Source organism: Zonotrichia leucophrys, unplaced genomic scaffold (genome assembly GCF_028769735.1).
Source record: "Zonotrichia leucophrys gambelii isolate GWCS_2022_RI unplaced genomic scaffold, RI_Zleu_2.0 Scaffold_59_292226, whole genome shotgun sequence".
Classification (NCBI taxonomy): Eukaryota; Metazoa; Chordata; class Aves; order Passeriformes; family Passerellidae; genus Zonotrichia; species Zonotrichia leucophrys.
The window spans coordinates 172,155-194,603 of record NW_026992264.1 but is presented as its reverse complement, the minus strand read 5'-3'; the positions used below and the strand labels follow the sequence as shown (position 1 = coordinate 194,603).

At 46.9% G+C, this 22,449-nt stretch overlaps 1 long non-coding RNA gene across 3 annotated transcripts; it reads right to left on the bottom strand.

Moving 5' to 3' along the window:
• Positions 1-4,872: 4,872 nt before the first annotated feature.
• LOC135460582 (uncharacterized) lies at positions 4,873-22,425 on the bottom strand. Of its 3 annotated transcripts, none has more exons than XR_010443252.1 (3): positions 21,078-22,425; positions 5,879-14,256; positions 4,873-5,504 (listed from the first exon to the last, which is right to left on the bottom strand). It is a non-coding gene; the product is annotated as an uncharacterized LOC135460582 (long non-coding RNA). The 3 variants fall into 3 exon arrangements; XR_010443251.1 differs by having other exon boundaries at positions 5,879-21,233; positions 22,334-22,425; XR_010443250.1 differs by having other exon boundaries at positions 5,879-22,425.
• Between the last annotated feature and the right edge of the window lie 24 nt (positions 22,426-22,449).

The following is a 22,449-nucleotide window of genomic DNA, read 5'->3' as shown; positions in this document are numbered from 1 at the left end:
GCTTTTAGCACTCTTCACATCTGCAATTCTCCAAGGCTTCTTGTCATGGTCCAAATCACAAATCCAGTTTTTACCAGTTTTTCGAGCACTGGTTCAGTCTTCAACAATAGGCGAGATCCCTTAAAGTATAGAAAGTCTCCTTAAGGTATAGGAAAGAGGACCATCTGCTCTTGATTACACAGCAATATAGGAAAAGGACCAACTTTTCTTGATTACACTGTGAACTATAGTCCTTTTAACCCTTGATTACACAGCCAACTATAGTCTGTTTAAGCCTACATCAATCCCCCTTTTCAAAACTATAGGCAAATTCTTTTGCCTTCTAGGTGATACCACAATATTTTTTATTGTGTTTTCATGTGCTTCAAGAATTGCAATAGTTACATTTATAGATTTCATTATCCTAACAATCCAAATAAGCATAAACAATTATACAACTAGACTTATGCAAACTAAAACTAAAAGCACTATTATAGGATGACACAACATATTTAAGATCCCAGTGGCGGTAGGGGACTGTCACTTGTATTAGGGATGGCTGAATAAAGCGACACAGACTCCAATGTTGTCAAAAGGCAAATGCCCAGTTTATTAGCCATCACATTCTTTTATAGACTGTTCTGACAAAGCTGGACCTGATTTATTGGAATAAGAATCCCAATATTACCAGTTAGATTGTGCCTGGGTCAGTGTGGTGCTCGCTGCTGAGCCAAAGGCGGCTTCTGTGGTGCTTTACCCCAGAGATACCTCAGCTGCCGGAGATTGCAGCGGGGCACTGAGCAAGTCCAGGCTTGTCAGGGACTCCGTTTACCTCAGGAGAGAGAGCTTCTGGCGATGGTGAAGAGAAAAAAGGAGAGGAATCTGCTGGAGGGTTTCCAGATGTTTATTCCATGGTTACAGAGATCTGAACCGGGGCAACTGCTCCAACCAGAATCCGGCCGCATTTTAAGCCCAGGAACAGGGGAAGGGGAGGGGACAGGTGAGCTACCACCAGGTGGAAGGGGCAGGGTCTCAAGGGAGGATGACACTTAGACAGGCCAATGACCTCTGGGCATAGGGGCATCTTTTGAATTTGACTAACCACACGACGCCTTGCTGGAATCTTAAGCCTGATTGACAGGACTCACTCAGCAAGGGGGCGAGGGGGAAGGGAGAGAGGTATAGGCACACCTGGGGAAGGGACCCGGAAGCTAAAAACACACCACAACACTGATTGGTCCTCAATAAACACTCCTCACATCATTGGCTAATTAGGAAAAACACCCTTGTTGTTAACATCATACAAGTAAATAATAAATTCAAAACACCAGCTGCAAAGATAAAATATTGTTTTAATTCTTTCTCTGAGCTGTCTCAAAAATCCCCAGAGCAATGCCTGGGAAAGTTTATCTGACTTTCTCTGACCAGACTGTCAGCATCCACAGGGGACCATCCAAAAAGTACTTCCCACCAATGGTGTGTCATGTCATCCCTTACTTGTCTTAAAACTTTCCCTATCTCCTCAACATCATGGTGGATTGTGATTAAAGTTTTCTTTCCAGTCTCCTTTACTTCTTTGAGAATGTTCCCTAGGTCTTCATGTCTTAATAATTGTTTTACCAGAGTAAGGTTCATGTGGGTAATATCTCCTGAACCATAGTAAAATTAGTTTTTGTGTATTGATACAACAAAACTATTGCCTGATAAGAAAAATAGCACCCACCTATTTTGACAAAATTGCAGTTACAAAGGTTAGAGTGGTTATAGATCATAGAATCATCTATCAGTATGGTGGGGCGTGCTGTTCTTAGATATGCACAGCCTTGGCCTGTATACACAAGCATAGTTGTTTGGTTAACTGGATGAACCTCAAAATGACAGATGCTCTGTTCAGTATCTAGGCAAATGTCTTGTTCATCTATGGTGTTGCTTTCACAAATGAACCCTAGTTGTTCCCTTGCAAGACAAGACTCTATATTTACAGTTCGCCACTTTCCTTTAGTCTTTCGTGCCCAAGTTCTATGTTCCGAAGGATATAACAAGGTTTTGTCACGGTTCAATCCTAAGGCAATGATGGGGTGGATCATGTGTATTGAGGCATTATGAATGGTCAACATGAAATCAGTCACTATGCTAGTGACAGGCTCATAAGTGAAATTTACTAAAGCCCACCAGGGCTCCACCAATCTCTCTACCTCAGCAGTATTGTCCCAAACAATCATTCAGATCTCAGTGGGGAAGGTGCCCTCCCCTCCCTCTTGTATAATTGAGGCAGCGATTGATTGCATCCATAGTTGTGCCTGTATACAGCTGAAAACATTTTAATGAAATATTGTCTTGGAATGTATTTAGTGCAGTTATTGTTAACTCATAATGCCACAGTTCCTCCATATTTTCCCACCCTGGTAATACTTTCGATAATTTCCATTGGCTAGTGCCTTATGTTAGCAAGGAAGACTGAGAGTTTTTTATAAATTAACTAGATTGCCGCCTGCTATAGCTAATCTGTTCATTAATCCTTCTGAATCTATTGTATTCAAAACCCCCAGTCCTGTTCCCACCACCTCTGTAAGGTTTTTCTTCCTTCAAGTTGTAGGTATAAGTTTCTGTAGCCAATTGGTCCATTTCATGAAGGAAGTCTTAAGAAATGGAGCACATTTTGACCAGATGTTAGAAGCACTCACCTGCATTGCCATTTCGACTCGCTTCAGGGACCATTCTGGGTTAATCAATAGCTTTTGAATTCCCGGGGGGAATTGGGCCCTATTTTGGTAATCAGAGGTTGGAGCTCCTTTTTATATTGGGGCTTTTAATTTTTTGTTATGTTTTCATCAAGATCCTTGACTTTATTTAAATAAATTTGTGTTATTGTATAGAAATTGTATACCCCAGTGTTCTTTGCTTTCAATAAGAATTCAGAAACTGTACAGTTAATTAAGCTTTTATTGCCAATCTCTGTTGAACCTATGGGCCCATATTTTCTTGCATCATATAATACTTTCCCTAAGAAGTTTGTAGCATTCCCAGTAACAATCATACCTGTAGACTCATAGAAGCCTCCCAACAACTTTTAAATAGTGGTGATGCCATTGAAGGTGCACATTGGTATGACATTTTTTGGTTTTTGCATATTCAAACATCCTTTGATTAAGATTAGGATCATGTAAAGAGTAGCTTTCCAGGATGTACTTGTGTGACCTTCCAGGAAGACTGTGAAGCCTTTTTGATTCTTGTGTGATGTATCCGTGATGCTTGTTCCTTGATCTTGACTGCTGTGAAGGATGTGAGGAGCCATTGGAATGGTCTCTCCCACTGTGGTTCCAGAGTTTTTTTGTGACAGTCTTTACATACACACAATCTCCAAGTTGGATGTTATGCACAGGCCCATCCAAACCCCTGCTGCAAGTCCCAACCACATTTCTCAGTTTTGTTGAGTTTTTTGCCTAATGCCACTATGTATGAGGTCATAATTTTATCCCTAGCTTATGTGGACATCCCTTTTTGTATTCCATAAGGTCTCCCATACAAGATTTCAAAAGGGCTCAGTCCTTCTTTTCCCCTTGGCCTAGTTTGTATGCACAAGAGTGTTAGAGAAAGAGACTAAGGCCAGGTCAAGTTTGTTTCTTGTCCTAATTTCACCATCTGCTGTTTGATTAAGTGGTTCATAATTTCTACCTGTCCACTTGACTAGGATGATATGGGGTATGAAGCTGCCAATCGATACCCAAATGGTAGCTGATTTGTTGCACTATTTTTGAGGTAAAATGTGGTCCTCTTAATCCTCTTTGTCCTCTTAGGTCCTCTATGTCCTCTTAGACATAGTTGCTGGAACTCCAAAGAGCAGTATTATTTCCTCTATTAGTATTCTTGTTACCTTCCAAGCCTTGGCTGTTCTGGTAGGCAATGCCTCTGGCCAGCCTGAAAAGGTATCAGTTAGTATCAGTAAATATCTATACCCCCCTTTTCCTGGGAGTTCCATGAAATCATTCTGCCACTGGTGCTCAGGTCCATTGCCTTTCCCAGTTTGGCCTAATTTTGGTTTGGGGGTATTATATTTTTGGGATTAGTCTGGAGGCAAAGATCGCATTGCAGAGTCACCTGTTTCACAGTGGCATGTAATTCCTAGCAATAATTCCTTTAAGTAGAAACTGGTGTAGGGCGTCTGCCCCCAAGTGCCTTTTCTTGTGCTCTTCCCTAACCAAAGGCCATATTAAATAGGAGGGAATGATCAGTTGTCCTTGTGGGGTGAGAGCCTACCCTTCTTTATTAAATGACCCATCTAGGTCAGAAATGAGGCTTTGATACGCTTTGGTATATTTTGGCTCACCTTCTAGAGAGATTTGCCCATCAAGGCTCCTGTTTTTACCTTTTTCTTGGCTGCCTGTTTTGCCTCTGTCCACCAGCTAATTTCCTTTTTCCAATTCCTAACTTACTTTTTGGAGTGCTTTGATGTCCATGATTGCCCCTTTCTCAGGGAGTTGGACAGCCTCCAACAGTTTCAGGATGTCTTCTACACATTTAATGTTTTTGCCCTGTGAATTTCATAGTCCTCTTTCCTTCCAGATTGCTCCGAGTGCACATACGACTCAAAGCTATATTTTGAGTCTGTATAGATATTCACAGTTTTGCCTTGGGCCAGTTCCAAGGCTTGAGTTAGAGCAATTACCTCTGCCGTTTGTGCAGAGGTATTGATGGGCAAAGGTCCTGACTGTATTATTTCTTGGCTGGTGGTGATGGCATATCTAGTGTGTCTTTTACTGCTTAGGGCATAACTGCTTGTACTGGTTTAGGGCAAATTTGTTAAAGAATCTGCAAAGGAGGGCCCCTCCAGAAAGCGAAACCCACACGGCCCCTCCCCCCAACCGGTTCGGGAAAAAATTCCTCGGAGACAGGTGGAAAGAACCTGTTTATTTGACAGACACAGCACCCCCCAGCACACAAAATGAACAATACCCGATGACACCGCTCTGAGAAAGATGGCAAAATCAGAAAGTCTCTTTCGGGGGTGGTTGCTCTGTTCTCAGTCCCTCCGGCGCTGGGCCAGCCGCTGCAGCCGAACCCTTGGTGTTCCCGGGTCCCAGTCCGGAGCAGGTTCGAGATGGTCACAGGAACAGGAGAGGAGAAACAGTCCAGGAAGCAATGTGGACTGTTTAGCTAGAACTAGCTAATAAGCAGAGGCAGAAAGCAGAGCAGAAGCAAGAGCAGAAAAAGAGAGCAAGCAAAAGCAGCAAGCAAAAGCAGCAAGCCCAAAGCTGGAAGTAAAAAAAACAGCTCTGTGTACTGCTTGTCTCTGTGTCCTGATAAGAGAAACCCAAACAAAACTTCCACTCTTCAGAGCCGGTCTTAAAGGCACAGAACAGATGAATGGGGATATACAAGCATCATAACGTCACCCCAGGACACTGCTTCCATCTGTGAACCAGTTTTCCGTATTCTCCACAGGACTATGTTTCAGGTCTGGACAGCTTAAATATGTCACTTTGGTGGTTTCCAGACAGTCACGATGTGCTGGTTCCTCTGTATTTCTGCTGAGGAAAGAGGCTGGATTAACAATATTATTTACCACAATTTACACATTGCCTTGTTCTATCATTGTAGCCTGATATTTCAAAAGTCTTTGTTGGGAAAACCACTGCCCACCTTTCATTTCTAGTATTGCAGATACTGTATGAGACACTAGCATGGTCATTGTCTGGCCCAAGATAAATTTTCGGGCCTTCTGGATGTTTAGTGCCATGGCTGCGACTGCTCACAAACATCCAGGCCAACCTTTTGCACTTGTGTCTAGCTGTTAGGAAAAGTAAGCCACTGATCGGTGATACTGGCCCAGATCCTGTGCCAATATTCCTAGGGCAATCCCCTGCTTCTGATGGGAAAAGAGAAAAAATGGTTTACTCACATCTGGAGTCCCAAGGCTGGAGCTGACATCAGAGCCTTTTTCAGTGACTGATAGTCTTGTGTAGCTCCCTTGTTCCATTGAAGGTTCTTTCATTCAGTGGCTGTCAGCACATATAGGGGTTTAATCAGCAGTCCATAGTTGTAGATCCACAGCCACCACCACCCCAAAAAGGTTTGTAATTCTTTCACTCTTTGTGGCCTTGGCATTTGGCATATTGACTGTTTTTGGGTTCATCTTAGAGTTCTTTGTCCAGTACTAATCTCATATCCTAGATAAATTACCTCCTGCTGCATTACTCGGGCCTTCTTCTTAGATAACCAGTACCAAGAAGTTAAGCAGACTCACCATCCAGGTCAGGCTAGGGTCCTTTTTTTTGGTGGCAATCAGGATATCATCTACATATTGTAACAGCTTCCCTTCTTCTGATGGAGCCTCCCAGGACTCAAGATCTTTTGCTTATTGATTGCTGAATATAGTGGGGCTGTTCTTGAATCCTTGGGGTAATACAGTCCGAGTAAGCCGGGTTTTACACCCACTTTTGGGGTTTTCCCATTCTAATGCAAATATATTTTGGCTGGCTTTATGGAGAGGGAAGCAAAAGAAGGCATCCTTCAGGTCTAAAATAGTAAACCAGGCTAGTTCAGATGTCAATACAATCAACAAGGCATATGGGTTTGCCACCACTGGATAGAGGTCCTCAGTTATTTTATTTACAGCTCATAAGTCCTGCACCACTCAATGCAACCTGTCAGGTTTATGGGCAGGTAATATGGGGGTAATAAAATCAGACTCGCACTCCTTTACAATTCTAGTTGTAAAAATTTTTCTATCACTGGCCAAATTCCTTCCTGGTCTTCCCTTTTCAGGGGGTACTGTTTGATTCTTACTAGCTGCCATCCCTCTTTAAGTTTGACTTTGGTGGGCAGAACATTCTTTGCTCTCTGGGCCACATCAGTGGCCCATACCCTGGGATATACCTGGTCTGTGATTTCTTTGCTGGTTTTGTTTTCTGTAGAAACACTAGCTAGGGATAAGCTCATTATTTGTATATAGTGCTGGTCATTTACCTCTGGAGTAATCTTTCCTTTTTCAAATTTAATTACTGCCTCAAATTGCTCTAATAAATCTCTTCCAAAAAACTCCCTTCAGAGAGTTAGGCATATACAGAAATTTGTGAATGCCCCATTGTTTTTCCAGTTTGTATCTCAGAGGTTCACAAAAGTACACCTTTTCACTTTGACGAGTTGCACCTTTTACCAAGATATAATAATTTACCAGGGGCATCAAATCTTGGTTCAAAACCAGATACATTGCCCCTGTGTTGACCAAAAATTCTACTTTCTTTTGTTTTTTCCCTAGCTTCATTACAATCAGTGGATCCACTAGGGTGGATTCCCCAGGTCCTGGTCAGTCTTCTTCTACAGGGGCCACTATCCTCCTTTTCTGGTTATTCTGTACTATCTCCTTATACTTGGATTTTTCTGGACATTCATTTTTACAGTGGTCAAACCTTTTGCATAACACACATTGGTCCTTGCATAGTCAGGGCAGTCTCCATTTCCTTTCTCCCTCCTCCCTGGTGACCGCCACCACCCTTCCATGTCCCCACTTGTACTTTTCTTCCCTGTTACTAAAAACTCTCCATGCTTCATCCAGCAACACTTACTTATATATTCCTGCTGTCTGTAGGATGCAGCTTTTGCAGCTTGCGCCTAATATCTCCTCTAGACTTGCCCAGAAACAAAGAAACAAGTTATTGTGTTCCTACCTCTGACCCAGGATCCAGCAGTGTGTTATGGCGCATCATGTCCCTCAGGTGATCCAGGAATTCAGATGGTGATTCAGAGGAACCTTGTTTGATTATGTATCATATGGACCAATTTATGGTTTTATGAATGGCCCTTTACATTCCTTTTGAGATTCACCCCTGGTATGCCTGTAATTTTTCTATGTGTGCAGACCTGTTCACAACCCATTTTGGGTCTTGGAAGGGGAAGTATTCTATAATGTCTTCCCCCTTGGTTTTATAATAATCATCAGCCAAATCCCCTGTAGTTTTTAGAATTAATTGCTCTTCTGTTTCAGTAATATATTCTAACAATAACTGTGTCATTCCAATCAGGATTGTGTTGCTTTACTATAAACTGGAAGTGTTTGGATGCACTTAGTGGGTCTTTCTGATAATCTTTAGCAACTTTTTCCATGCCTCTAAATTGGTGATAGAAAAAGGTGCCTTAATCAGCAGTGTCCCTCCCTCAGGCCCTACTGCCTCCCAGAGAGGTGCCTGCACCACCTCTGGAGCTGATTTTTTCTGGTGTGGGAAGACACAGGACTATCTGAGGGAGTGAGGGTTCTGTCTGAGTCTGCATCTGTTCCTGTGATCGTGGAGGAGGCTTAAACAAATCAGTTAGATCCTGTTCTGGTGCCTGATGAATTTTATCTCTTCTAGAGTACTGCTGGCCAATTTCGCATGCTGAGCAACATCGCTTTAATTTACCTTTGAGGTCTTTGTGTTTTTCCTTCTCAAGGGCAAGTACAAGACAATCTTGTGGTGGCACAGTCTCTCTGCCACTGTGGGTGGTTTCAGAGGGTAAAAAACATACCTGCATTTGATGTTTTATCCCATTTTTCCTCTCTCCTTAAGAACAGAATTAACTGCAAAGTAATGTTATAGTCTATAGTTCTGTTAAGGGGCTATTCAGCCTCATTCTCTAATCTATACAACAGCCACCAATGGTTGCAATATTTAATAAGAGTCCTTTTATTTTCTGTCTCTCCTGAGCCAACTATATGTTTCCAGTGCACTAATATGCAGCCTAAAGGGGTTTTTCACTGGACCTCTTTACTCTGGCCTTTCCCCATTCCTTCTGTTCCCTTTGGGGCTTCTTGCCCCTAGTTTCCATAGAACTTCTTTGTACACTTTCTTATAGTCTTATCCCAGTTATTTTCCTAGCTATCCTATTTCTGGCCATCAAAACAGCCTGTCACATACACAGATACACATTCACTAGTTTCAAAGCTTGCTTAATATATTCTTGGTTAGAACTTGGATCCACAGTTTGCCGATGTTTTAAGTAAACAAACTGTTTGCAGTACTGGACGTACCATACAAAACATTTTAAGCACTTTGTCCATCACTGACCATGCCCCTTGCAGGGTCACAGAACTGCAGATCAGAACTCCCTCTTGCTTTGCAGTGATGCTGCATCTCAAACACACACACCCACACACACACACTCACACACACCCACCCACACACAAAAAAAAAAACCAACACGGAATGTTTTAAGTACTTAACATAAAATACCCAGGCATTTACAAATTTAACATCCAATTATTATTCCACTTAATACCCCTCCAGCAGCTGTAAGTATAATCCAAGTAATCATTTAAAAGGGTCTGCTTACCCTTTTCTTGCTTCAGTCATTAGCAGGTCCATCCTGGCTCCTGATGCTGGGATGCAGCAGTAACCCTGGATTTGCTTGATCTGCACTCAAGATTGCTAGCTCTATCAGTCAGCAAATCCCAGGGCACCCTCCTCCGAAAATTCATGGCACCCTCCTCCTAAACAGGGACTATGCCGTACACCAGATGTCTCTGAGTGTTTTACCAGCAGCCCCTGGCCAGGCACCAGCATCCCCTACAACTTACTGGCCCCGCCTTTGTCAAACATGCTCTTTGCAACCACAGAAGGTTCTTCCCTGCTCCTGCAGTGAGCAGCTGGGGAAGGAGTTACTCCAAGAAAAGGGCTCGGGGTGTGCCTAGGACATCATCCTCCAGTCAGTCCTGCAGACGAGCAGAGAGACTCCTGACTGGCTCACCAACTGACATGTAGAAATAAAGACTCCACAACCAGCAGATTAGTGAAGTAGAAGTTTGTTTGTTCAGCGCTGGACACACAGGGAATCACTTCATCAAAGCTGTGTGTGTCCAGCAGAGCAGATGCTCTGTATCAAATACTCTTAAGCTCATACATATTTGTCATCGCCTGTACATATCCATAACCTATCCCCGCCTACTCTCACTTTGTATGTTAATCAGTTTTTATTGTTCTGCGCCTCCACACTCTTAGCACTGTGTCCTGGATTGCCAAGCAAATTGTATTCTATTTGCCATCTGTATGGCACTTGTCTTCTGTTAAGTGGGCAGTTTTCCTTATCCCTTCCACAACCAGGGAGACATCTGCTGATGATAGGCTATTGATAGTCATTGCATGACTGATAAGAACTACAGCATCCCATTGTGAGATGCTCTGCCCGGAGGGAGGAGCCAAGCATTCCTAGTTGGATATAATCTGGAGTTTCTGGAACACCAGCACAGCTTTCTCCACTGGATCTTCAGAGGAAGACTACACCCTTCTACAGGATCCCTGCTCCAACAGAACCACACCTGACACTCCAGGGGGACTGCAGCCACAATTCCAATGGGACTGCTGCCAACACCTTGACCAACAGGGTGTCAGGTTGTGTTCTGACTCTATCAGTATCGTTTTGGTCTGCTGCATTGTTTATCTTTTTATTTTCTTCCCTAATAAAGAACTGTTATTCCTGCTCCCATATTTTTGCCTGACAGCCCCTTAATTTCAAATTTATAACAATTTGGTGGGAGGGGGTTTACATTTTTCCATTTCAGGGGAGGCTCCTTCCTCCTTAGCGGACACCTGTCTTTCCAAACTAAGACACATTGCTTTTTGGGGGTCTTCTGGGCAGTGGTCATGGGATAAAGTAAGCAGTCTTCCTAGTATGCCCTTTGAATGAACCTGGTCTTTGTGCAGACTCTCTTCACATTTGGCCATTCTCCAAGGCTTCTGGCCATGGTCTGAAACACAGATCCAGTTTCTACCATTTTTTTGAGCACTTGTTTAGTCTTAAACAATAAACTATATTCCCTTAGGGTATAGAGGATCCCCTTAAAGTATAGGAAAGAAGACCATCTGCTCTTGATTATACAGCAGTATAGGAAAAGGACAACCTTTTTTTGATTACACTGTAAACTACAGTTTGTTTAACCCTTGATTACACAGCTGACTATAATCTGTTTAAGCCTATATCAGGGCCAAAGTGACACCGTGCAGCCCCATGCAACTGAGGGTCCATTGTGACACAGCATGGCCTCATGGAACCAAAGAATCCAAAGGAATAAAACATTTCTTGCAGAGCTCTGTCTTGGGGAAAGGGAATGTCCTTGGTGGCAGCTTGGGCTTGGCACATACTTGAGGGTGTCTTTCCTCATTTTTCAATGAGTAAACTCAGGAATTTTTGATTGCTTCAAAAAAACCAATCCCTTATTTGCCTGAGTGTAGCCAGTTCTCCAAGCAAAACAGGTCCCAGGCGAGTGAGGAGAGACAGGATGGGGTTGGGAATGTTGAGCAAGGTTGTCCACACTGGGTCAGGCCTCAATGCACAGCTCCTCTGACCAGGCCTGACCGCCTGAGGAAAGTTCCTGGGTCAATAGCCGTCACTGAATGCTGCAATCAACTCTTCTCTAAAGAGAAACTTAATAAAAAACAATCTTTAAAATAGGAACTCATATTTTTTAGAAGCACTTTGAAGTATTTCTCCATTACTGCAGTAGGAAAACCTTCCTAATGAATGGCACCAGATCAGAGGGAAATCAAGGCAGAGCCATGCTTTGTCAGGACTGCCTTGATCCTAATGAACCCTGTGGTGCATTTAGTGCTGAGCCCTGGAATCTCAGAGCCTAAGAGGAGATTGCACAAACCTTTGGAGTCAGTCAGAAAAAAATCCCAAAGTGTCTCAAGGCATTAATGGGTCCCACTGAGGTCCATCCCCAACACAGGCTCCTCATGGACTCCTTGGAGGAGAGAATTGGAGACCAGGATTGCACAAAAACCTCTCACAGACTCAGTGTGGAAAAGAAAGTCCAAAGCACCTTAAACACCTTGCATATCTCAAAGTATTAATGAGCCCCACTTAGTGTCAATACAAAGCTCTCAAGGGACTAATTAATGCAAATAACTGGGGTCATGATTGCACAAACTTCTCACTGAGTCTGTATTGATGCCTTAAGAGGCTACCTGGAACAGAGGCGAGACAGTGTTAGATTGTTTTGTCTACACTGTGAAGAGAACTTGCTAACACTGTATGTGAAGTTCAGAGTTATATACTAATGCAGTACTGAATCTGGAAAGTATGAAAGCTGAAACTTAAGGTACCAGTATCAAAAGGAAAACACCAAGTACTTTGAAAAAATGGAAGTATCTCGAAGCATTAATAAGCCCACTGAGTGTTGTTACTGACAAAGAATCCTAAGGGACTCATTACATCAGATAATTGGAGGCCATGATTGCACAAACCTCTCAGAAATCCAATGCAAAAGCACAACCTAAAGTCCTTTGAAGAACGTGCACTCCCTGGAAGCCCCCACAGGGCCATTCCTGAGCAAGGCTCCCCAGGGACTCCTTCCAGCACATCCTTGAGGCCACTGGGATGTGGGCTAGGGGGGATGCAGAGGGCAGGACAAGGGGCTGACAGTGCCCAGCCTGGCTGGGGCTGTGCCAGGAGGCCCCAGGGCCTCAGGACAAGGTGTCTCCTCACAGCCCTTGGTGGCACAGACCCTGCTGTGCCTCAGGGCAGCAAGACTTGGCTTCTCTTTGTCCCCACCTGTCATCACTGCCTCCAGTTCTCTGCTCTGCCTGGGGACATTTTCTCAGTTGTATCCCTCAGTGGGATCCATTAAAGGTACCAGGAACTTTGGAGTTTGGTTCCGACTGTGGATTCTTTAGAGGTTTCTTCAGCACCCTCTCAGGGACTGATGTTCAGGGCCTCAGCACAAAGCCCCAGAGGCTCATTAAAGTCCTGGTGCTGTGTCTGTGCTGCTGAGCTGGGCTGGGCCGCACCAGCAGGGCACAGACAGAGCTCACAGGGGCTCAGCACTGGCAAGGGCCGTGGGATGTCCCAGAGGGGGCTGTGCCACAGTGGCACCTCTGCGGCTGTGTCAGAGAGGCACAGAGCAGCTGTGATGTCAGAAAGGGGCTGTGTGACAGCACAGGGTGGGTTGGGTGAGGTCACAGATGGGGCTATGACATCACAGAGTCTGTAATATGAGGTCATCAAGCACCTACAGCATCATAGAGGGCACTATGTGACTTCACTGGGCAGGCTGTGATGGCTCAATTGTATGACATCATAGAGCAGGTTATGATGTCACATGGTGATATGACTTCATAGAGTGGGCTGCAAGGTGACAGAGGAGACATCCTAGAGTGGGCTGTGACATCACAGGGCAGGTTGTGTGACCTCACAGTGTCGACTGTAACATGTCTTGGGTTGCAATGCCAGATGTGACCAAAAGTATGTTATCTATCACTGGGAGGTAGTGTCACGATCCATCCTTATGAACCAGTTTCATGATGGTTCATGGATTGATCTCAGGGTGCAAAAGAACCGACACGGTACAAGGGGTTGGCAGTGATAATCAAAACAAATGCACCTTTACTGAATGACTACAGCAAAATGCCATAGAGGGATTAAGGGAGAGAAAAGATAGAGAGGAAAGAGAGAGGGGGGGGGGGGATATAGCTACCAAATGTAGAGACAAAGTCCTTTGGTCCAGTCCAGTTGAGGATCTGCCTGTTACGTTGGGGAGATCTCAAAATCTCTAGCTAACTCAGAGGTTTTTATTATGATAATTCTATTGAAAATTGGGGGGGGGTTGGACACAATAAGGAATAGATGTAACAGGTAGTCTATGTTCTCAGCAGTAAATGAGAGCCATTGTCTTCTTGGTCCAGTGCTCACACCTGCTGCAGGTAAACATCTCTCTTTGGTCAGCTTGCCTCCCCCACACACCTTCCCCAGCCTGGGGGTTTCAGTCCCAGTCCTTGGAAGGAGCAGAGGGGCCTGTTAGGAGTTTCATATCTCAGTCCTTGGTGGAGAGGCTTCTGACATCTCCGTCTGTCTGTCATGGTGGTTGTAAAACAGGTGAGGGTCCTCTGTGGGAGACCACCCAAACTCAGGAGAATTCCAGCCAGTCCGAGAGGTGGGACAGCTTCCAAGGCTATTGTTGCAAAAAGGGCACAGAGCCCCCTTCTTTGGGCTCAGTGTAGCATACAGCAAATACCTGTGAAGACAGTAACTTAGCACTGTGCTCTCCAGGTCTCAGGGCCTTTGGCATGTGACTTTCTCCTTCAGAGCCAGAGATTCCAGACAGGGGTGGTCTTCTCTTCAGTGGTCCCCAAATGACAATCATGAGGCAGATGAGGGAAAATTCGGACAGACTCTCACAGGTAAGGGGTGTTCTTTATCTTTTCCATGTCTCATCCCTCATAACTCTGAGGGCATATCTTCTGTTAATGGCCAGGATGTTAAAACCAGATGGGGCAGTTTTCTTTACCTCTTCCACGGCCAATCCTCCTTCTGGGGAGATACCTTCTGTTAATGGGCCATTGAGCCTCACCACATGACTGATAAAATTGAATCATCGTATTGTGAGATGCTCCACTCATGGGTAGGGCCAAGCATTCCTAACTGGATAGATATAATGTTAGATGTGGAAAACCACAGCCAGCCTTTTCCCACTGGATCTTCAGAGGAAGGCCAGGAAGACCAGACTACACCACCACTAGACTTTCAGAGGAAAACTACACCCTTCTGCAGGATCACTGCCTCAACAGAACAACATCTGCCCCTCCAGGAGGATTGCAGCCACCATTTAATTGGAGTGTGACCAACACCCTGGCCAACAGGGTCTCAGGTCATATTCTGACGCTGTCAGTGGGTTTTTTTGTATTACTACATTTGCATTTCAAATTTCCTGTTCTTTCTATTCCCATATCTTTGCCTGAGAGCTTCTTAATTTCAAAATTATAATAATTCGGAGGGAAGCGGTTTACATTTTCCATTTCAGGGAGGCTCCTACCTTCCTTACATCTATCTTTTCAAACCAAGACAGATTCTGGTGCCCAATATGGGGCCTGAGGGCACAGATAGAAAAAATGTTGAGTAACCTAATTTTTTGTGTGTTGGATATAGATATCTTGTTAGGTGGCACCATGTGGCCCAGCTTACTCTGTTTTGGGTGGCATGTGGTCATGGCTATATTTCTCCCATTTGCAGGCCCTTATCTAAACATGAATCCTATAACTAAGGCTACTGTGGCTTTATGGGTTAATAAGGTGAAGAATTAATGGATTTTTATCTTCCTCTCGAAGGAGGGCACATGGATTCAGAGCTATCCTACACTAACTGTATGGCTATGGGGTTACTTTAATAATGATACTTACTGTGAAGAAATGACACCAGGGGAAATTTTCTCCCAACCCTTCACCCAGCTCTTTGGGTCTGCCCCACCAGTTTTCAAAGAATTCAAATCTTCTCTAAATGCTAATGATATCATACAGGGGCAGGTGTTGCTGATATGCCTTTTCTATTAAGCATTCAGAGATAAGGGAAGATTGACTTGGATAAGCACCCTGATGCCCCAGAGCCTTACCTTGCCCCACAGCCCACCCCAGAAATTAATCACCCGGATTGGGTGGGGTTTCTGGTAAAGGAGATGGGCCAGATGCTGAAGGAGCACATTTCTCCAGCTGGTGAGAAACCCTCCCCCTGCCTCAAAGAGGGAGAGCCTGATAGTGCAGCCACTGAAGCCACATATTTACAACCATCCAGGTTCCAGCTGTACCACAAGGGCAGCCCCAGACAACAGCAGTCACCCCTGTGGAAATGAGGAAGTCTAACATGAAATCAGAGCACCCAGATAATGGTAAGTATAAGAAAGGAGAGCCCCCACAACCTGCAGGGGAGCAGGTTGAGATCATCTCCTATCGGAATATGAATCCTAATACTACCAGTTAGATGGTGCCTGGGCCAGTCTGACCTTCGCTGCTGGGCCAAAGGCGGCACTGTGGTGTAAATCACCCCAGAGATACCTTGGCTGCTGGAGATTGCAGCAGGGCACTGAACAAGTCCAGGCTTGTCAGGAACTCCGTTTACCTCAGGAGAGAGAGCTTCTGGCGATGGTGAAGAGAGAAAGGAGAGGATTCTGCTGGAGGGTTATATCCAGATGTTTATTCCATGGTTACAGAGGTCTGAACCGGGGCAACTGCTTCAACAGAATGCCACCGCATGGTCTCATTAACCTTTTAAGCTCAGGGACAGGGGAAGGGGAGGGGACAGGTGAGCTACCAACCAGGTGAAAGGGGCAGGGTCTCAAGGGACTAGGGACACCTATACGGTCCAATGTCCCCCAGGCCTGAGGAGCATCTTTTGAAAGTGACCAACCACACGACGCCTTGCTGGGATATTAAGCCTGATTGACAGGGCACACTCCGCAAGGGGCGAGGGGGAAGGGAGAAGGGAATATTGGCACACCTGAGGAAGGGACCCGGAAGCTAAAAACACACCACAACAATCTCCGAGTCCCCGACATATGAAAGTCTCCATAATCTGCACAAAGACATTGTACAATGGGAACGTGAGGCTTACACAACCTGGTTACTGGTCTGGGACCTTATGGGTACAGGTGTGCAACTGGATGGTGGTAAGGCAAAGAATTTGGGACCCTTGACACAGGACTCAGCTGTGAATCAGGTTTTTCGTAAGCCAGGGTCCCTTTCCCTCAGGGAGCAGCTTTTAATGAGTGTCAGAGAGAGGTTTGTCCACAGACAGAAAATGCAGGAGCACCATGATAAAATGTGCTGGAAGACCTTTGAGGAAGGGATCCAAGAGCTGAGAGAATTGGCAGTATTGGAGGTACTCTTTGGGAGGGATGGACAGCATGACAATGACCCCAACAAGGTCAGGTGCACAGGGCAAATGCTGTGGAGTCTGGCAAATCTAGGGCCATCCCAATACATCACCTTCACTGCAACAATTAATGCAGATACCAACCGAGAGACAGTGGGATCTGTTGCCAACAAGCTTAGAAATTGTGAGAGTGTGATCAATGACTCAATGAAGGCTCATGTCTCTGCTGTGGTTAAGAGTCTCCAAGAGGACATAAAGGAGATGAGGGAGGAGGTGAGGAAGAACAGTTCCCACATTGCACCAGTGCGAGTCACAGGCCCCAGAGTCAGAGCCCAATGTTCCTCAGAGAGAGAGGGTACAGCCCATGGGCTGAGCTGTGGTTTTTTCTGCATGACCATGGGGAAGACATGGGAATGGTGGGATGGAAAACCCACTTCTGTCCTGGAAGCATGGGTGCACCAGCTCAAGGAGGTAAACATTAAGCAAGTGATGTTCCACTGAAGTGAAAGCCTTCATTGACCAAGCTGCCAGGTATGATCTGTCACATCTCCTTGAAGGAACCTCTAGTATGTATGCCCAGGAAAGAAGTAAAAACCAGGCCTAGAGGGGCCCTGCCTCTAGCCAATAAGAGGCACAGGAAAACTGGGTCTTTTGGATAGTGTGGATTGATAACCTGGCACATCAGAGCCACAGAAATATGGCTTTGAAGTGTTAGTTGACACTGATGCACAGTGTACCCTGACACTATTGGGACATGTGGGGGCAGAACCTGTTTCCGTTGCCGGGGTGATGGAGGATCACACCAATTGACTCTGATGGAAGTTGAGGTGAGCCTGACTGGGAAGGAGTGGCAGAAATTCCTATTGCGAGTGGCCCAGAGGCCCCCTGTATTCTGGGCATAGACTTTCTTCGGAATGGCTTTACAAAGACCCAAAGGGACTGAGGCGGGCTTTTGGAATAACTGGTGTAGAGACAGAGAACATGAAGCAGTTGAACACCTTGCCTGGACTATGAAAAGACCCATCTGCAATAGGACTCCTGAAGGTGGAAGAGCAACAAGGGCCGACTGCCACCTTGACGGTGCACCGCTGGTAGTATCAAATGAATCCAGATGCTGTGATCCCCATCCACAGAAAGATCTGTGAGCTTGAGAGCCAAGGGGTGGTCAGTAAGGCCCACTCATCCTTCAACAGCCCCATCTGGCCTGTGTGCAATTCTGACAGAGAATGGAGATTGACTGTGGACTCTCCTGCCTTGAATGAAGCGACTCCACAACTGAGTGCTGCTGGGCCGGACATGCTGGAATTCCACTACGAGCTGGAGTCCAAGGCAGCAGAGTGGTACGCCACTATTGGCATTGCTAATGCATTTTTCTCCATTCCTCTGGCAGCAGAATGCAGGCCTCAGTTTGCTTTCACCTGGAGTGGCGTGCAGTGCACCTGGAAATGCCTGCTGCATGGGTGGAAACACAGCCCTACCATCTGCCATGGACTGATCCAGGCTGCACTGGAAAAGGGTGAAGCTCTAGAACACCTGCAGTACATGGATGGCATCATTGTGTGGCAGAACACAGCAATGGAAGTACTTCAGAAAGGAGAAAAAATCATCCAGAATCTACTGGAGGCCAGCTTTGCCATCAAGAAGAGCAAAGTCAAGGGACCTGCCTGAGAGATCCAGTTCCTGGGAGTGAAGTGGCAAGATGGACGGCATCAGATTCCCACTCAGATCATCAGTAAGATCACCATGATGTCTCCACCAACCAGCAAGAGGGAAACACTCGCTTTCCTAGGCACCATAGGCTTTTGGAGAATGCACATTCCTGAGTACAGTCAGATCGTGAGCCCTCTCTACCTGGTCACTCGCAAGAAGAACACTTTCCACTGGGGCCCAAAGCAGCAACAAGCTTTTACCAAGATTAAGCAGGGGATTGCTCATGTGGTAGCCCTTAGCCCATTTAGGACCGGACCAGATGTAAGGAATGCTCTTTGCTCTGCAGCTGGGTACAATGGCTTGTCCTGGTGCCTTTGGCAGAAGGCGCCTGGGGAGACTCGGGGTCGACCACTGGGATTCTGGAGCTGAAGTTACAGAGGGTCCACAGCCATCTACACTCCCACAGAGAAGGAAATCTTGGCTGCCTATGAAGGAGTCCAGGCTGCCTCAGAGGTGACTGGCCCAGAAGCACAACTCCTCCTGGCACCCCAACTACCGGTGCTGGGGTGGATGTTTAAAGGAAAGGTTCCCACCACCCACCCCGCCACTGACGCTATATGGAGGAAATGGATTGCTCTTATCACACAGCGTGCCCATATAGGAAACCTGAATCACCCTGGGATTTTGGGGATAATTACAAACTGGCTGGAAGGTGAAAACTTTGGTCTTGCTGATGAAGAGGAGCAGGAACAAGTTACAAGGGCTGAAGAAGCTCCACCATACAACCAACCACCACCAGAGGAAACACAATACACTCTTTTCACTGACGGTTCCTCTCACATCATAGGGATGAATTGGATTTGGAAAGCAGCCGTATGGAGCCCCACATGACAAATTGCACAAGCTACCGAAGGAGAAGGTGGATCAAGCCAACTTGCTGAACTCAAGGCTGTTCAACTGGCCCTAGACATTGCTGAGAGAGAGAAGTGGCCAAAGCTCTACCTCTACGCTGATTCATGGATGGTAGCCAATGCTCTGTGGGGATGGCTGGAGAGGTGGAAAAAGGCTAACTGGCAACGTAGAGGGAAACCAATTTGGGCTGCTGGTGAGTGGAAAGACATTGCTACCAGGGTAGGGAGGCTACCTGTGAAAGTCCGCCATGTAGATGCCCACGTACCCAAGAGTAGAGCTAATGAGGAACACTGAAACAATGAGCAGGCAGACCAGGCTGCAAAGATAGAGGTATCCAAGATAGACTTAAATTGGGAACACAAGGGAGAGTTATTCCTAGCTGGATGGGCCCATGATGCCTCAGGCCATCAGGGCAGAGATGCCATCTGTAAGTGGGCATGAGACCAAGGAGTGGATTTAACCATGGACAGTATTTCTCAGGTTATCCACGACTGCGAGATGTGTGCTGCCATCAAGCAGGCCAAGCCCCTATGGTGTTGGGAAGGATGAAAGTTTGGCAAGAAAGTCTCACAGATATGTATGCTTAGCAGAAAGATTTTTAAATGTAGAGTCTGATGAAGGAATGGAGATGGAAGCAAGTTTTGATGTAGAAGAAAAGAATTGCTGAGTCAGTCTTACTGGATAACTAAGATGGCAAAGGGTATGTTAGTGAGAAGGGGGTTTTTATGACTTAGAGCAAAGGATAAACCCACCTCAAACAAGCAGATGTTTTTACCAAGCAGAAAGATAGCACAGGCAAACAAGCCTGCTGATGTTGCAAGTAGAAAAAAGGTCTCCAGATTTTCCACTGCAAGAAAACTGAAAAACAACTTCTAGCTTAAACTGTAATGTACTAACTTTTAGTGATTGGAGAATACTAACACGAATATGGTAATTATAGCAATGATAAGCTATAGATAATAGTTAAGGTATAGGTTGGTTCTACTGTAGTAAGATGCTCAGCAAAGTATATAATGCAATGTAACCAAAACCAAAGGGTGTCCAGGCCTGCCTGCAGCTGGAGCTGACAGCTGTAGGCATGGGCTATGTCGCCCACGACCCTGGACTGCTGTAACATCTTAGATATAATAAACTGCATTTTGAAGAGCCGCCTGGAGTCCCACATCCCTCATTTCAGCTCTTAGACCTGAGGACCCTGATTGGAATTTTGACCTGCTTGAGGAGGATGCACACCAAGCCCTTGAGCAGAGTTCTGGCCTGCCAAGTGATTGTTTGCAGGGGTATTTGCCGCCATGGTACACTGTTTTTAACAGGGCCTGGTTAAGGGGGTGATGGGCCTGTGTGCTTGCACCTGCTTTGCGACAACAGCCCAGGAATTTTCCCACCTCTTGGCCCAATGAACTTGCTGGAGCAACTTTGGTGGTCCTCCCCATGGAAAATCTTTTGTCTGTTTTACTACCACCATGACGAACAGAGACTGAAGCCCCTCTGCCAAGGACTGAGACCCCTATAATTCTGACACAGTGTGCTGACCACATAGAAGTGAGCAAAAACGTAGTGGCCAAGGGCCTTGTTGGACACAGACAGGTACTGTGGGGACAGGGACATGGGGCTGGAGGCGGCCCTGTGGTACCTCAGTGTCCCCACATCCCCTCCATCGCCCTGAGAATGTCCATGTCCCCAAACCACCACTGTGTCCGCAACCCATCCCAGTGTCCCCATGGCACCTTCCTGAGGGAATATGCAGGGTGCTCCAGGAGGTCCTGATGTCCCCAGCCTCTCCTGTTGTCCTCAGCCCTGCCTGGTGTCCCCGTGCCACCTTCTAAAGGGGGTAGACCACATGCACCAGGAGGCCCCCTTGTCCTCAAGCCCCACAATGCCCCCAACTTCCCCGATGTCCCCAACCCCTCCCAGTATCCCCATGCCACCTTCTTGAGGACAAAGGCCAGGTGCTTCAGGAGGTTCCTGTAGATGGCCTGGGTGTAGATGGTGTAGATGGCCTGGGTGTCATTGCTGCCTTCTTTGTAGCCCAACAGGTGCTTGAAGGCCAGCACCAGCTGGTTGCTGAGCCTGAACAGGATCAGCTGGGGGACAAAGGCCACCACCTCTGTCACCACATGTCCTGTCATGGTGACAAAGGTGAGTTTTGTCGCAAAACAGTGACACCCCATGCTTGGGAACAAAGTCCTCCATGGTCAAGCCCTGTCCCATCCTGGCAACACCATCATATTTCACCCCAAAGCAGTGTCACCCTATGGTTTGGGACAAAGGCCACCACTCCCATCAGCTCCTTTCTCACCATGGTGATGCTGCCATGCTTTGTCCCAGGACACCCCAGCATCCCTTTCAAAGCGTCCCCATGTCCCCATGCTCCCTCCCTGGTATCCCAGTCCCTCGTGCTACTGTCCCCAATGTCCCCACCTGCCATCCCCACTGTCCCAGCTCGCTGTCTACTGGGACCAAAGCTGTCTCGGATGTGCTGTACCTGGGGCCGCAGCTCAGCAGCCGCTTGGTCTCTGGGGACACTCGCCGGTGTCACCTCAGTCTGGTGTCCCCCCTGCTCAGTGTCACCCCCTGGTCCATGTCCCCGCTGTTCGGTGTCATCCCGTGTCCTGGGATCACCCCTGTCCCGGTGTCACTCCCCGGTCTGTGTCCCCCTCGGTCCGGTGCCACTCCTCTCTTCCGGTGTCCCCACCGCCAAGTCCACAGTGTCCCCTGCCTCCGTTAAACCCCCGGTCAGGACTCCCTGTCCCCGGTGTCCCCCTCGTCCCCGTGTCCCCCCACCCTGTTCTGGTGTCTCCTCCGCTCGCCGTCCCCTCTGCCCACAGGGCAGGTGCACAGCGTCCCCTGGAGCCGTTAATTCCCCCGGCCCGGGCCTCGGTGTCCCCCCACCCGAGTGTCGCTGCTGTTCCCGGCCGCTCCTCGCCCCAGTATCACCCCGCTCCCGCCCGCTTCCGGGTATTACCATTGCCCGTGTCCCTCTTGACCGGTTCCCATCCCGGTCCCGTACCCGGTCCCTTTCCCGTATTTCCAGTCCCATTCCCGGTTCCGGACTCCAGGTCCGTGTTCCCATTCCCAGTCGCAATCCCGGCCCCGGCTCGTGTCCGTATTGCCAATGCCAGTCCCGTATTTCCTGCCCCATTCCCAGTCCCGGTCTCCATTCCCGCTCCTTGTCCCCTCTCACCAGACGCCGCCGCCATCGCTCCGGCCCTCACGTGACAGAGGGAACCCCGCGCTGCTCCCGCCCACCAACCCCAGTGCGCGATCTCTCCTGAATTTGCGTAATCACGCCCTTCGGTT